We start from the raw sequence: 12,749 nt of genomic DNA on the forward strand, positions 1-12,749 counted from the left end.
AGCGCAGCAGGAGGACGCCGTTGAGCACGCCCCCGGAGACCTAGTTAACCCCGCTGACCTGCAAGGCAAGCCCCGGAGCATAACCATAATTTAAAATTATTCAATGTTTATTTAAGTATTGTGCATTTATGTTCTAGGAGTTGAATGGAACCATAGTATGCATGTTTTCCCTAGGTACCGTGGGCCTATACTAGTATGCAGGTGTCGATAGAAATGCTTTGCTAAATAGGATTTCGGTAGAAGTCGAGTGATTGCTGTCACTCGCGAGTTTAGGATCTTGATCCCTTAGCTTTGGCTTGGAAATACGTTGTTGAGTAAAAAGAATTGGAGACCGGGCGGGAATGAGTTGGTTTATGTGAGAAAATGAACTCCCGCCTGTGTCGATTGAGGACCGTACCGTTGTTGGCCCTGATGACCGAGTTTGAACAGTACTAACCACATACCGGAAGTAGGAGGTAGTCGAAACTGGTAAGCTGTGTACCACATTACAGCGGTGATTTGAATTCCGCCATGCTACGCTGGGCGTGGGAGTTGGCGGGTGTTGGATAGGATGCCGCCTCCGGGTTCTCCGGGAGTTCACCGCGAGGGGCCCATCACCTGGGTTTTAGCAGGCGTAGTTCAGATGCCGTGGTAATGTGGAAACGGTTGACGCGCATGGCCCGGCGGGGCTTACATGTGTCGTGTGAGTTAGGTCCACCTTGCAAGGTTAAATCGGATCGATTCGCCGTCTCTCTCGGTTAAGAGAACCTTGGTCACTGCGTCACATCGTAGTAAGAAGTGAAATAAGTATTGAAAGGTAGCGATGGAATGTTGTATCTGTTGTTCTAAAAGTTAATCTAATCTACCATGTGTGCTCTAGATGATTAGTCGAACTTAGTTAATACATGATTTACTAAACGTAGCTAAAATATTGAAAGTAAGGATTCAATCCTAGCAGCAATTCAGCAAAAGAACTCCAAAGCCAAAAAGCCTTGCATGTCTAGGTAATGGGCTAAGTATACCCAGAGTCGGGTAAGCCTTGCTGAGTATTAGTATACTCAGGGTTGTTGTTGTAACCCCTCTGAGCAGGTTGTGTCCCGGCGGACTTCGAGGAGATCTGTGCGTCCTGGATTGGACAGCCGCTTCCTCCGGGTTGGACCGTTGAGTGGGCCCCGTCTTCCCCGTGAAGGTTGGGCAGGTTGGCGTCACATCGGTGGGCAGGATGTGGAGCTCACCTTTTATCTTCGTCGTAGCTATCGTATTGTATTTTCGAACTCAGTTTTAAACTTCCGCTGTGCGTTTGAACTCTGTGTTTGTATTTAAGACCTTTATGTAAAACTGGTGTTGTAAATTAATTTGAAGATTTCTGTATGCTGGTAACACCTGTGCTCGTCTTCGTACGGGTCTAAGTGCAATTGTGATCCTGGAGTACCGTAGTTTAATCGGAATTTTACCCGACGGCCTGTCAGATTACACCGTTTTAAGTGCACAGTAACTTGATTAAGTATTAAGATGATGGTTAGTGCATTTAAGCCGGTTTAATTTGGACGGTGCTGCTACATCGAGCTAGCGCGTGTAGGATGACTCGGTCGAGCTAGCGCGTGTAGGATGACTCGGTCGAGGTCGTTGGAGTGGTGGCGGGGAGTGCGCCAGGCCGTTGGGCGCGTGTGCGGGTCGCATGGGCGGAGCGCGTCGCCGGTGCGTGACGCACAGCGCACGGCGCGCGCGGCCATGGCGGAACTGCCGGGCGTGGAGGAGAGCCCACGCAGCTATAAGAGACGCCATCCCCTCCTGTGTAAACTTGGCCCGGTCTAATTGAATAACGAGAGCCAACATACAGGCGAGATTGAGCTCGCCGGGGCGTTCCTCGCCATCCTTACTGTTCATCTTCCACCTCCCGCCGTCACGTGTTCTAGTGTGTGTGAGCGAAGGCCGGTGTTCGTGAGAGAGCAAGGGCGTACGAGAGGAAGCTAGGGGCCCGACGGCCTGCAACTCTGAAGTCTGAAGTCTGAACCACCCAAAGCTGATTTAGTACATACACAGAAGAACACATCCGCGAAGAAGGTCGGCAGCAGCGTATCCGACGGCGCCGCGTGCCCTTCCTCTTTGCGGATGCCGCCGTCACGCACATCTCCTCCGCTCCGTCGACGCTGCGGCCGGCGGTCCTCACCTCAGCCTTCCTCTCGCATCCACACTCCGGGCTCGTCATGCCAATTTCGCCTCCCGCGCAGCGCCGTGGACTCCGCGGTCCTCACCACAGCGGCCTCAGCCTTCCTCGCATCCGCGCTCCGTGCTCGTCATGTCTCGCCCACCTGCGCGGCCATGGCCCTCGTCGCCGACGCCGCGCTGTCTGGAAAGGACGCTCGGGGTCGCCGACGCCGCGCTGTCTGGAAAGGACGCTCGGGGACGCCGTGGCGACCTGCTCCAAGGGAGGAAGACGGGCGGTGTCTCCTTGGCTGACATGTAAGCCTAGATGGAAAGCGTTCACAGCGTGAGACAGCCACCGGACAGAATGCTATTTGAAGGTGACGGATGCATCTTTCGGTGGTATTTCACGTGAGTAGGTTCTTTCGGTTGTATTTTCCGACTTTTGTGATACGGAATCAATTTTCCTTTTTTTCAATAGACATCTCGGTCCCACTTGTCATTCCCTCAGCACCCCACCCACCTCTCCCACTCGCTCCTACACTACCCCGCGCCGCCGGCGCCTGCCACCCCACCGCCGGCCGCTCGTCGTCCGGTCGCCGCCGCCCTCTCGGCGTCTGCCCGCCGCCTCCCCCGCCTCCCTTCGTCGCCCGGCACCACCTCCGGCGCCCTCTTATCCCCCGCGGAGACGACACCCTTTGCCCTGACCGCCGCCTCCTTGGCCTGCACCACTTCCGCCGCCCTTGGCCCTGACCGCCGCCGCTGCCTTGGCCTGCAGCTCGAGTTCCACGGCAGATGACTGATTGGGCTACCTACCACGACTGCATGCCGATTGCTTTGTTGGTTTGAAGCGACGACCCTTGCTGGAAGAGTTGGTTCGCGACTGAACTCGGTTGCTGCTCTGTTCCCTCTGAACCTCTAGCTAATTGCTATTGCTTTGTTTCAATTTCCCTGATTGGTGTGCTCTCGATCGGCTTGCAGCTACTTTGGCAATCGGCATGGTCACATGAGCAAAGCATGACTATGGTCCCAAATCATTTTGCTCAAGAATTGGTATGGAGATACTGACACGCCGGCAAGAATGAATTTGTTTCGAACTCACAAGGTATCATCTTGATTCAGGATTTCAGGATTTCTTTGCTATGCCAATCTGCACTGCTATTTGCTAATTGCTACAGCCAGACTTTAATCAAGCACATATAGACCTAGCTAGCAAGATCCTCCTGGCCCGTTCTTAGTAGCAATGAAATAGATTAAGTGGTTCTTTTCTTATGCTCCTCCGGAATGGACTGCACATGTTCTTGCTAGTTCTTTCAAAAAAACGTATTCTAGCTAGAGCAGATGGTGGTTGTACAAGTTGTTCATCTCTTTCAGACCTCTATTCTTAGAAACTACCTGCAGAACAATCCAAGCGTTACCTATATTCAGGTATTCAGTTACAGCTTCTTTGGCAAATAGTTTTGTATAATGACTTAGAAACTACTTCAGAGATTGCTTTAGATAGTGCTTCAGAGATTAATATTTGCCTGTTACTAGTTGACCACTTGAAGGGCGGGCCTGGTGCAGCGGTAGAGCCTACCGTCTGTAACTGGAAGGTCCCGGGTTCGAGCCCCAGCCTCTGCACATTTGTGTGGGTAAGGCTTGGGGCTTAAAGACAACCCTTCCCCAGACCCCGCACAGTGCGGGAAGCCTACGGCACTGGGTACGCCCTTTTTTTTACTAGTTGACCACTTCAGTGATTAATATTTCAGGACTGGTGGCTTTTCTGGGTCCATTCAAGATGATGGCATATTTTTCTTCTACTGAGGAGCTTCTGGAGTCATGTTCAAGTCTGTTTCGAAATACAGACTACAGATGGCATATAATGTAGCATGTTTTTCTACTTTATCTGTAATTTCACAGATGTTCCATTGTATATAATGCAAACAAGAGATGTAATTTCACAGATGTAATTTCTGCACATTTTCTAGGCATGCCTGGAATTTATTTGTGAATCTGTCATTTGTAAGAATAAATATTAGCAAGATCATTGTAAATGAATTTCTGCAAGTATCTTCTCTAAAACCATTGGAGTTATTTACTAGAGTTTTTTACTGAAAATACTATAGTTATCTTGTTCACAGGAACTTTGACTTGTTCTCTAGAATATTCAGAGATTCAGTTAACAGCTTGTTTGAGTAATCTTGTTTGAATTGACTCAACTTGACTGCTGGTGGCTTGTGGGTTCTGAAATTTGCACCAGAAGTCGACAACTGATGGTTCTTGGAAACTACTGGCAACCCCTGAATCAGAATCTGCATACACCAATCATAGTTGGTTCCAGGACAAGACTGCAGAGTTGGCTGGCCGCCACATCCAGCATACATCATAGTTATTATAGAACTCCATATGGCATTGAGTTATAATGTTTTGTAGTTCTGACTGCTAACATTAATATGAAAGTGAAATGCAGGCACTACATCAATATGATGTATTTGTACAGCAGTAGATGCATCAAAATATTCACTGGTAATTTTGCTCACATCCTATACCAAAATATTGCATGCACGTACCAAAAATGCCTTACATCTGCTAGCTGCAGCCTGCAGGCTCGCTGCAGGTCCAATGGTTTCCCTGTCAGGTTAACATTTGTGTCATCCCCAAAAATTCACCAAGTTAAATCACACGCTAAAAATAATTTTTAAAATTTATTTTGCATCGTTGAGCTCAAATCTTTTCTAAACCCCTAATCTCCCGAAACCCTTCCCGGCGAATTGCCGTCCCGACACCCGCATCAGTCACCGTCTAATTTTCCCTGTTCTCCTCGTTTCTCGTGCGCGTCACTTTTCGTCGATGCAGCGACCGGCTCGCGACTGTCACCGCGAATCCCGCCGGCGCCCCCTTTTCTTTTTCTCTTTTTCCTCCCTCTCTCCTTTTTCTTTTCCTCTTCTTTTTCCCTTTTTCTTTTTCCTCTTTTCTTTTTCTCCCTCCTTCTCCTTTCTTCTGCTCCCAGCCCACGCGCGCCCGGCCCCCTCCTCCCACGCGCTCCGCGTGTCTGGAGGCTCACCGCGCCGCCCGTCGTCAAGCACAGCGCCGCCTCCTCCGCTCACGCCTGCCTGACCCGTCCCATCGCCCTGCTCTCGCCGCGCCGCCCGGCCCAGCGCCGCCGCCCCGGCGCTCACGCTTGCTGCGAGCAGAGCTCGCACAGTCGCCGCGTGTCGACCCCCCTGCGCCGAGCACCTCCCCAGCTATCGCCTTCCCCGCTACGCGCCACCGCCCCCCTGCTCGCCTCGACACCCATGCAGCACAGCACCACCGCCGGTCCCGCCGCCATTAAAGCTCCACCGAGCTCGCCGTCTGGTCGGCCACCACCGGGCCTGACCTCCCCACCGCCTTACCCCACCTATAAAAGGGCCCCCCAACGTCACCCACCACCACCACAACTCGCCCCGCCACCGCTAGCCGCCTCCCCTAGCTCGCTGCGCCGCCGCCATGGCACCACCGTCCGCCCACCGCCGTCGAGCCGCCTCCACAAGCTGCCTCAGCCCGAGGTAGTGAGGGGGATAGAATCCCCGAGGTTCCCTCTCCCTTTCCCCCCATTTCCTGGCCACCGCCGCGCCCCACAGCACCGCCGCCCGCCGGCCTCCGTGGCGCTGCCACCTCGCCGCGCCCCGGCTCAAATCGAGGAGGGGGATGGAATCCCCTCGTCGCCCTCCCCCTTTTCCCCTGCTCCCGCCTGCTGCCATGCCCCAGGGCTGCCGGCCCAGGCGCCGCCGGCGCCCTGCTCCCCCTCCTCTGCTTCACGGGAGGGAGGAGGAAGGAGAAAGGGCATTTTGCCCTTAGGCCCCTGGCCTTTTTCCTTTTCATTTAAGAACCCCCCCTCTATGCTCTCTTTACAAAGAAGCCCCTCACTTTCTCCCTTTTTAAGAATTAGCCCTTCTACTATATGAAATTAATTCTAAATAAATCCCTGCCCATTTTTAGAACAGCCCAAATATTTTCCAAATTTCTAATCGAGCCCCTGTCATCTCAAAAATAATTACAAAGAGACCCCTAAACCCCAGTTTAGCCCATAAACCTCCCGTTAACCTATCATTTCATGCATCAAACATTCCCCGATTGGCATGAAACTTCACCACGCCACTTCTAACATAATTTCGGCCGTGCCATTAGAAAACCACTCAAAAATATTACTCCTATCTCCATATCTTAATTGTTTCCGATTCGAGCTCAACGATAAAATCTTTATTTCTTTTTATTTATTGTGTGCTTGTTTGTGTGTGTCGTAGATCACAGTGTGAACGAGGGAGAACCCGTTGACGAGTAGTACTGCGACCAAGTGTGCGAGGACCAGTTCCGCGACCCCGAACCCGAAGGACAGTACCTCGATCAGGACTTCCCGGAAGGCTTTAAGAACGGCAAGTTCAATCTCATCATTTGATGCATGTTTTGTCCTAGTTTTATAAACACAATCCGTTAGCCTGTTTTACAAAACTACATATTGTTTTGCCTACTGAAAACATGGTTGGATAGCCACCCCTTGATTTGTTATAACCATTCCTTGACCACCTAGATTAATGTCTGAATGTGATCTGTTTGGACATTAATCGCTGTTAGAACGCTTAGGACTTTAAACACAGTACAACTTGTTTTATAAAAAGAAAATGTGTGAGTGTGTGGGAAGGGAAAATATGGAAGTTTCGAAAGATGAGTTTAGACAGGATGGATGACACTTCTGTGTGAATTGCCGAATGGTGTGCTCGTACCTGTGTGGTTGAGCAAGGTTGGAGATATCCATCTTGTCACAATTAAGGACCGAGTTGATGTGTCATCTTGTCTAGCTCACTATCGTGCAAACCACTCGACCGTTGTATGCGGCAACGGCTTAGCATAAATCCTACTAGTTAGTCTGATAGCCATCAGGAGAGCTGAGAGCAACGGGTGACAAGGAGAAGGGATAAGCTCTGTGTGACTTATGCCCCGGTTAAACCTCGGTGATAGGTCAATGGCCCCTTGGTGGATTCCGTGTTGGCTAGTCAGGTCTAGCTAAGATGGGTAATGGCTTTGTTGGGATCTGCACCGACACTAAGGTGATCGTGCTGTGGTACCCCACTTGTGGGTAAAGTTGCACACCTCTGCAGAGTTAAAATCTATTCGAATAGCCGTGCCCACAGTACTTGGCGAATTACGGTTTGGTCACACAACTAGTATTTCTTCTGGGAATGGATGGGTTGGCGTGAGTTGTTTTGGAAAAGTGTCCGGCAGTTGTATCGTGTGCTACGGCAGATGAGGAGTACGGTAGCAAATTTAAAATTTGAATCCTGTGTGGATCAACCCTATGTGTTACTCGGTGCGAGAAAGTTGCTTTGAAAATCTTTTTTCTTTCAAATGAACCCCTGCATAAAAATTAGCTTTCCGCAAATTAAACTCTAGCCTTATTCTTGATTTACCATGTGTATTATATTCTGTTTATACCCCTCCGTGGGTGTGGTTGGACTTGCTGAGTACATTTGTACTCATCCCTTTCCTAATTTTTACAGAGGAAGATCCAGACTTCGTCCCCGAAGACGTTGAGTAGGAGTTCCGTCCTGCACCCAACTCTGGCTGTGGTGTTGGCCCTGTTCAGGATGCTTTCGCTGGCGCGATACTCTGAGCCCGAGCTGGATCCCATGTGGGTCGTGCTCTGGTGTATCACCGTAACCTTTTTACTTCTTGTTATTGTCTGTCTCGAGTGTCCACCTCCTTGGAGGATTGTACGGTGATGTACCATCTGATGTAATAAATGTGTATCAGCCTCCTGGGACTGATATTTGTAACACATTTAAGTCTTCTCTTATGAGAAGACGCTTCAACATTTTTCTTTCCCAGACCGAGATATGGAGCCATGCACACATCCTCAAAATGACAGAACATAACAGACTCAGATTCAGATTACTGTATCAGAACATTCAGATTCATTCTGACTTGACAATACATCAGCGCACATTCGGATTTGACAATTCCAGCATTCAAACTGTATACATTCAGATTACTGTATACATCCAGACTTGACAATACTCCAAAACAGAATATTTGAATCCACATTACATTAGTTTGGGTACTAATCACACAGAATACTAACCTGAACCTTCTATTTAAGGATCCATTTCTTTTTCGACCCAGGTGAAGTCCTCAACGCCAGCATCAATTGCTTCAAGCTGGAACGGAAAAGAAATACCTGGTTAGGGGCATTCTGCAATGATAACTGGTTAGGGGCATTACATGAGGAAACAAAAGAAATACCTCAAATAAACATCATTTTATCAAATAAGATGGAAAGTTCTTTACACTGAGGATGCTGATTTCTCCTGCACTATATATTTGATCAAAATTCAAGAGGAAACAGTGATGTGTGCCTTTATTTCCAAAATCAGTGGTAATGGGGGATTCTACAGATCTATGAATGTTACCAATAATACCAACATTCAAGTAGAATACACTAGGCAAAATGAGCAGTTGGAAGTAGAATACACACTAGATAGAAGGCAGTACTTATGACATGCTCAGGTTAGGTTCAGCAAGAGGCCATAACTTTGCCAATATGATGTTTCTTTTTCTAGCGAACATGCCTGAGCACGTATTTCAATCTGATGTTCCTTCCAACTATTTGACTCTTTCATTTTTTTGACTGGTTTTGGCTCTTCCATTACCACAAACTTGGTACAATTGTCTGACTGACTGAATTGGGAGCGTAATTCTGTGGGCTAAGGCTCTTCAGCTGAAGCAAGGTGGTGTGCCGGTGGCCGCAATTGGATCAGCTCATGAACTGACCAACAAAGGGGCAAAATCCTGTACCCCCTTTGAGCAGGGTTTTGCGCTGTGCTAAAGAATCCAAGCCCTGCCCAGCTACTCCATACCGGCAAGAACTCGCCGATGCCCCATGGGCAGCGCTAAACCAAGAGGCGTGAGCTATGTGACCACCAAGCTCTCGAATCGAGTGGTTCTTGCGCGTCCTACTCAGAAAGTCAGATGAACACGCACCCCCACCAGCAGCAACTTGACAAGAACAAAGGAGAACCGCAGGAGGAGCAAAAGCTCACCTTGGGGATCCTGACGACTACCCGCCGCCAAATGACGTCGTGGAGCTGCGGCGTCGGCCTGGAGGACGCTCACCGCGGCCACCTCCCCGCGCCCGCGGCCGGCAAGAAGCAGGCGCCGGCGGCGGATCCGGGGAGGAGGCGGACCGGAGGCGGGCGGGCCGGCGGCGGCAGCTAGGGTGGCCGGTGGCGTGGCGTTGGCGGGGGCGGGGCGACGGCTAGGGCGGCCGGCGGCGTGGCGGCGGCTAGGGCGGCCGGCTCGGTGGAATAAAAAAAGAAAATTGGTGGGGCCCACAATTTGGCAGCCCAAATAGAGGGCCACCAAATTAGGGGGGTGGGGGAGAAATTTGGAAGGCCTACCAAAATAGCATTCCATTTGCTCCCCTGCTGGAGATCAAATTTTTGCACCCACCGAGCAAATATGGAGATAGAAGCCCATTTAATCACTCTGCTGGAGTTGCTTTAATGTACGAACATCTCAATTTATTAAGGTTTGTACTAATCGTATTATTATTTTTAATGAAATACGTGGCACGTCCAATCTGCGGAAAAAATGTACGGTCGCCTTAATTTCTTTATCATAATAACTATACTAGTATTTCTATATATCTTCGTCTTGGAGCAATCAAGTCACATCACTTCACTTATATTAATGCCCTCAAAAGAATGTTAATCGCTATGTTTGCTTGGCTTGTCAACCAACCAGACAGTAGTACTGTTCTCTCATACTAAATCAGCACCAGCCATCAGCTACCAGTCAGTCAGCAGTACTGTTCTCTCATAACAAATCAGCACCAGCCATCAGCCACAGCCAAGCGAACACAGCGAATATAAGATTAATGAATACAGGGTCTAAAATACTTAACACCAAAGATAAAACAACCGTGGTGGACACGGAACTAGTGCAGGCGTGGCTACGCCCTCTTAGTTTGGTTGATGAAACTTGGAGGGCAAGCATGCCGCAAAATACATGTGAAAGATGCCTCCAAATTCGGCTACAGTATCTTCCAAATCTGAATGGAGCTTTCGCAGCTTTTAGTCGGAAGTTTGTTAGACATGTCTCCAAATTCAGGTAAACTTTCTTCCAAATCTGAATGGAGCTTTGCTGTTTTTCGTCGGAAGTTTGTTAATCGCAATCGGGGCGAACACCTGTCACTTTAAACTCAAATAATACTGGAGTCTTGCATGCCAATGATCTCGCTGCTAGACCTGTGGACTAGAGACAATTTAAGGATTTTGAAAAACTGGAGCAATAAGCTCTTGTAGTCTGTTGGTTAGAGCACCCGTTTAGTATGCGGGAGGTCTTGAGTTCCACTCTCAACGAGAGCATTTTTCCTGTCTTTTAGTAAGCGACAGCTCAGCTTAACTCTTTTTTTTAGAAGAATAGCAGCTTCCGGACAATCGAACCTGTTCACGTGTGTTCATTCTTCGTTTTATATTTTTTTCACAAAAAAGTGAACCTGTCCTGGAGAAGCAAAATGTCACCAGCCGGATGAAGAGAGCAATTCAAATTCTTATAGGACAAGTGATAAGTGATTTGATGGCGTGACTGCCTTTTATTTCAACTTTTTTTTTTGCTGAAATATTCGATTGATTTGTCTCGGCCTCTTTCGGTTCTAATTCGGAATAGCAACTAGGTGTTCTTGAAGTAAATGTTGTGGACACTCATTTCTCTCAATCCTCCACACCCACATCCTCTTATTTGATCCTATTCATTGTTGTTCTCGAGCTTTATCTCCAACTTTCCTTTTTCTAATTCCAGTTACTAGCAATTAGTTGTGTCGATTTCATTCCGATTCAGTCATCCTACTTTGTGGTCAGTCTAAACTTAGCATCTTGCCATCTACATTTTGCAACATTGTTTGTTTAAACACGCAACACGCCAAGTGTATATTCTCCCACCTATAGCTCTAAGACCCTACGATCCACCCTAAAAAAAACCTACAATCCACAACCTAAAGCTTACCCTTTTTCCCCCCTTTATGGAAACTATTGATTGCTTAGTTTATTTATCTAACACAAATGTAACGCCTGGTTTAGTTGCGAATTTCAAAATTCCAAATCTACCATATCGAAAGAGAATCTTACATGCATGGAGTATTAAATCTAAATGAAATAAAAAATAAATTGCATATTTTGCTTGTAAATTGCGAGACGAATATAATGAGTCTAATTAGGCTATGATTAGACACTAAATTGTTACAATAATTGATACAGTACACATGCTCTAACGATAGATTAATTAGGGTCATTAGATTCGTCTTGTAGTTTACAGACGAGTTTTGTAATTAGTTTTGTGATTAGTCTATATTTAATGCTTCAAATGTGCAAAGATTTTATTTTTACAAGTTTTAACGGGCAACTAAACGAGGTCTATACCTAAAAGCCCTAGATAAAATAAAAACACACTTCTTTTCCTTTTCTTCAGTGGGCCCATGTATTAAAGCCCCGTGCTCTATTGCCCGGCCCAAACTGAACCTTTTCTTTGACCTGATTTTTTTTTTAAAATATGTGCTTGTATTCAATTATTAGAGCAGATTAAAATTTGAACTTCTAGTTAGTAAAAATGTGCAAGGCCACTTTTTACTAGTGGCCACCTTCTACCGAATAAATAAAAGTTGATGAACTTAAGTGATCTTTTTTAAAAAGTTAAAAATAAGGGAAAACAAACGAGAAAATATTGTATTAACAAACGAGAAACTTCCTTCGTGCCCTTTTCACTACGGTAACAATTCATGCAGCCAATACTCAAACTCAATTGTATAAGCTTGAATCACTTTTTCACTTATGATAAATGCTCTAGTTGACCTGAAATGAAAAGTCAAAGACTTCCGAGATAACTTTTCCTTGGTAATCTTTGATTTTTTCTGTGAAGATTCTTAGTGGACAAGAATTTTCAGTCAAGTATGAATTATCATTATATATTCCTGAAAAGAGTACACTATTCCTTCAGAAAAATAAAGTCATTGCAATACATAGAATTTGTTTCTTCTAGTAAACCTCAACAAACCACTGGATGATAAAGAGTAACACATCTTCATCATTTGCTGGTGCTTTGTTGAGATCTAAAGCCATGGATGCTCAATGGAAGAAGAAAAGGACGTTGAAGCTATGGTTAGCTGCCTTTTGTAGGCCAAATAAGGGAGGGAAAATGGCAGGAGTTCAAAAATTTGCACTCATGTTGCCTATAGAGTTCAATAGAGTTTTCCAGTAGCTTCCTATAGTGATCTGGCACTCCAGCATGTTCCATTTATATATTGTTGTACACAGTGATATTATGGACCAAATATACCAGTACTATTTGGAGCAATATTTAATTGGCCATTCTCATACGCTGCCATAGGGGTATAGTATGCATCTTTTCACGTGTTTATTGGTATGTGTGCAGAATGCTAGAATTGCATCCTTTCGTGGACAGAGAGAGTACAACTAGTGGTAAATGATCTTAATTTTTAGCCTAGATAATTAAAGACCGGACCCTAAAAAGACCAGATTCTAATCTTATACAATTCTAAACGAAAAAAAATTAAGTGCCAAGTAGAATTGTGAAGAGCATTAGAGTCATGGCCC

General features: G+C 46.9%; 2 long non-coding RNA genes across 2 annotated transcripts; one reads left to right on the top strand and one right to left on the bottom strand.

Moving 5' to 3' along the window:
* Positions 1 to 2,643: 2,643 nt before the first annotated feature.
* On the top strand, positions 2,644 to 4,200 carry LOC120666444. The gene is made up of 3 exons (XR_005671722.1): positions 2,644 to 3,016; positions 3,106 to 3,229; positions 3,876 to 4,200. It is a non-coding gene; the product is annotated as an uncharacterized LOC120666444 (long non-coding RNA).
* A 3,805-nt stretch (positions 4,201 to 8,005) lies between these two features.
* LOC120663624 lies at positions 8,006 to 9,395 on the bottom strand. The gene is made up of 2 exons (XR_005670551.1): positions 9,183 to 9,395; positions 8,006 to 8,300 (listed from the first exon to the last, which is right to left on the bottom strand). It is a non-coding gene; the product is annotated as an uncharacterized LOC120663624 (long non-coding RNA).
* Between the last annotated feature and the right edge of the window lie 3,354 nt (positions 9,396 to 12,749).

This window comes from Panicum virgatum, chromosome 3N (genome assembly GCF_016808335.1).
Source record: "Panicum virgatum strain AP13 chromosome 3N, P.virgatum_v5, whole genome shotgun sequence".
NCBI classification, from domain to species: domain Eukaryota; kingdom Viridiplantae; phylum Streptophyta; class Magnoliopsida; order Poales; family Poaceae; genus Panicum; species Panicum virgatum.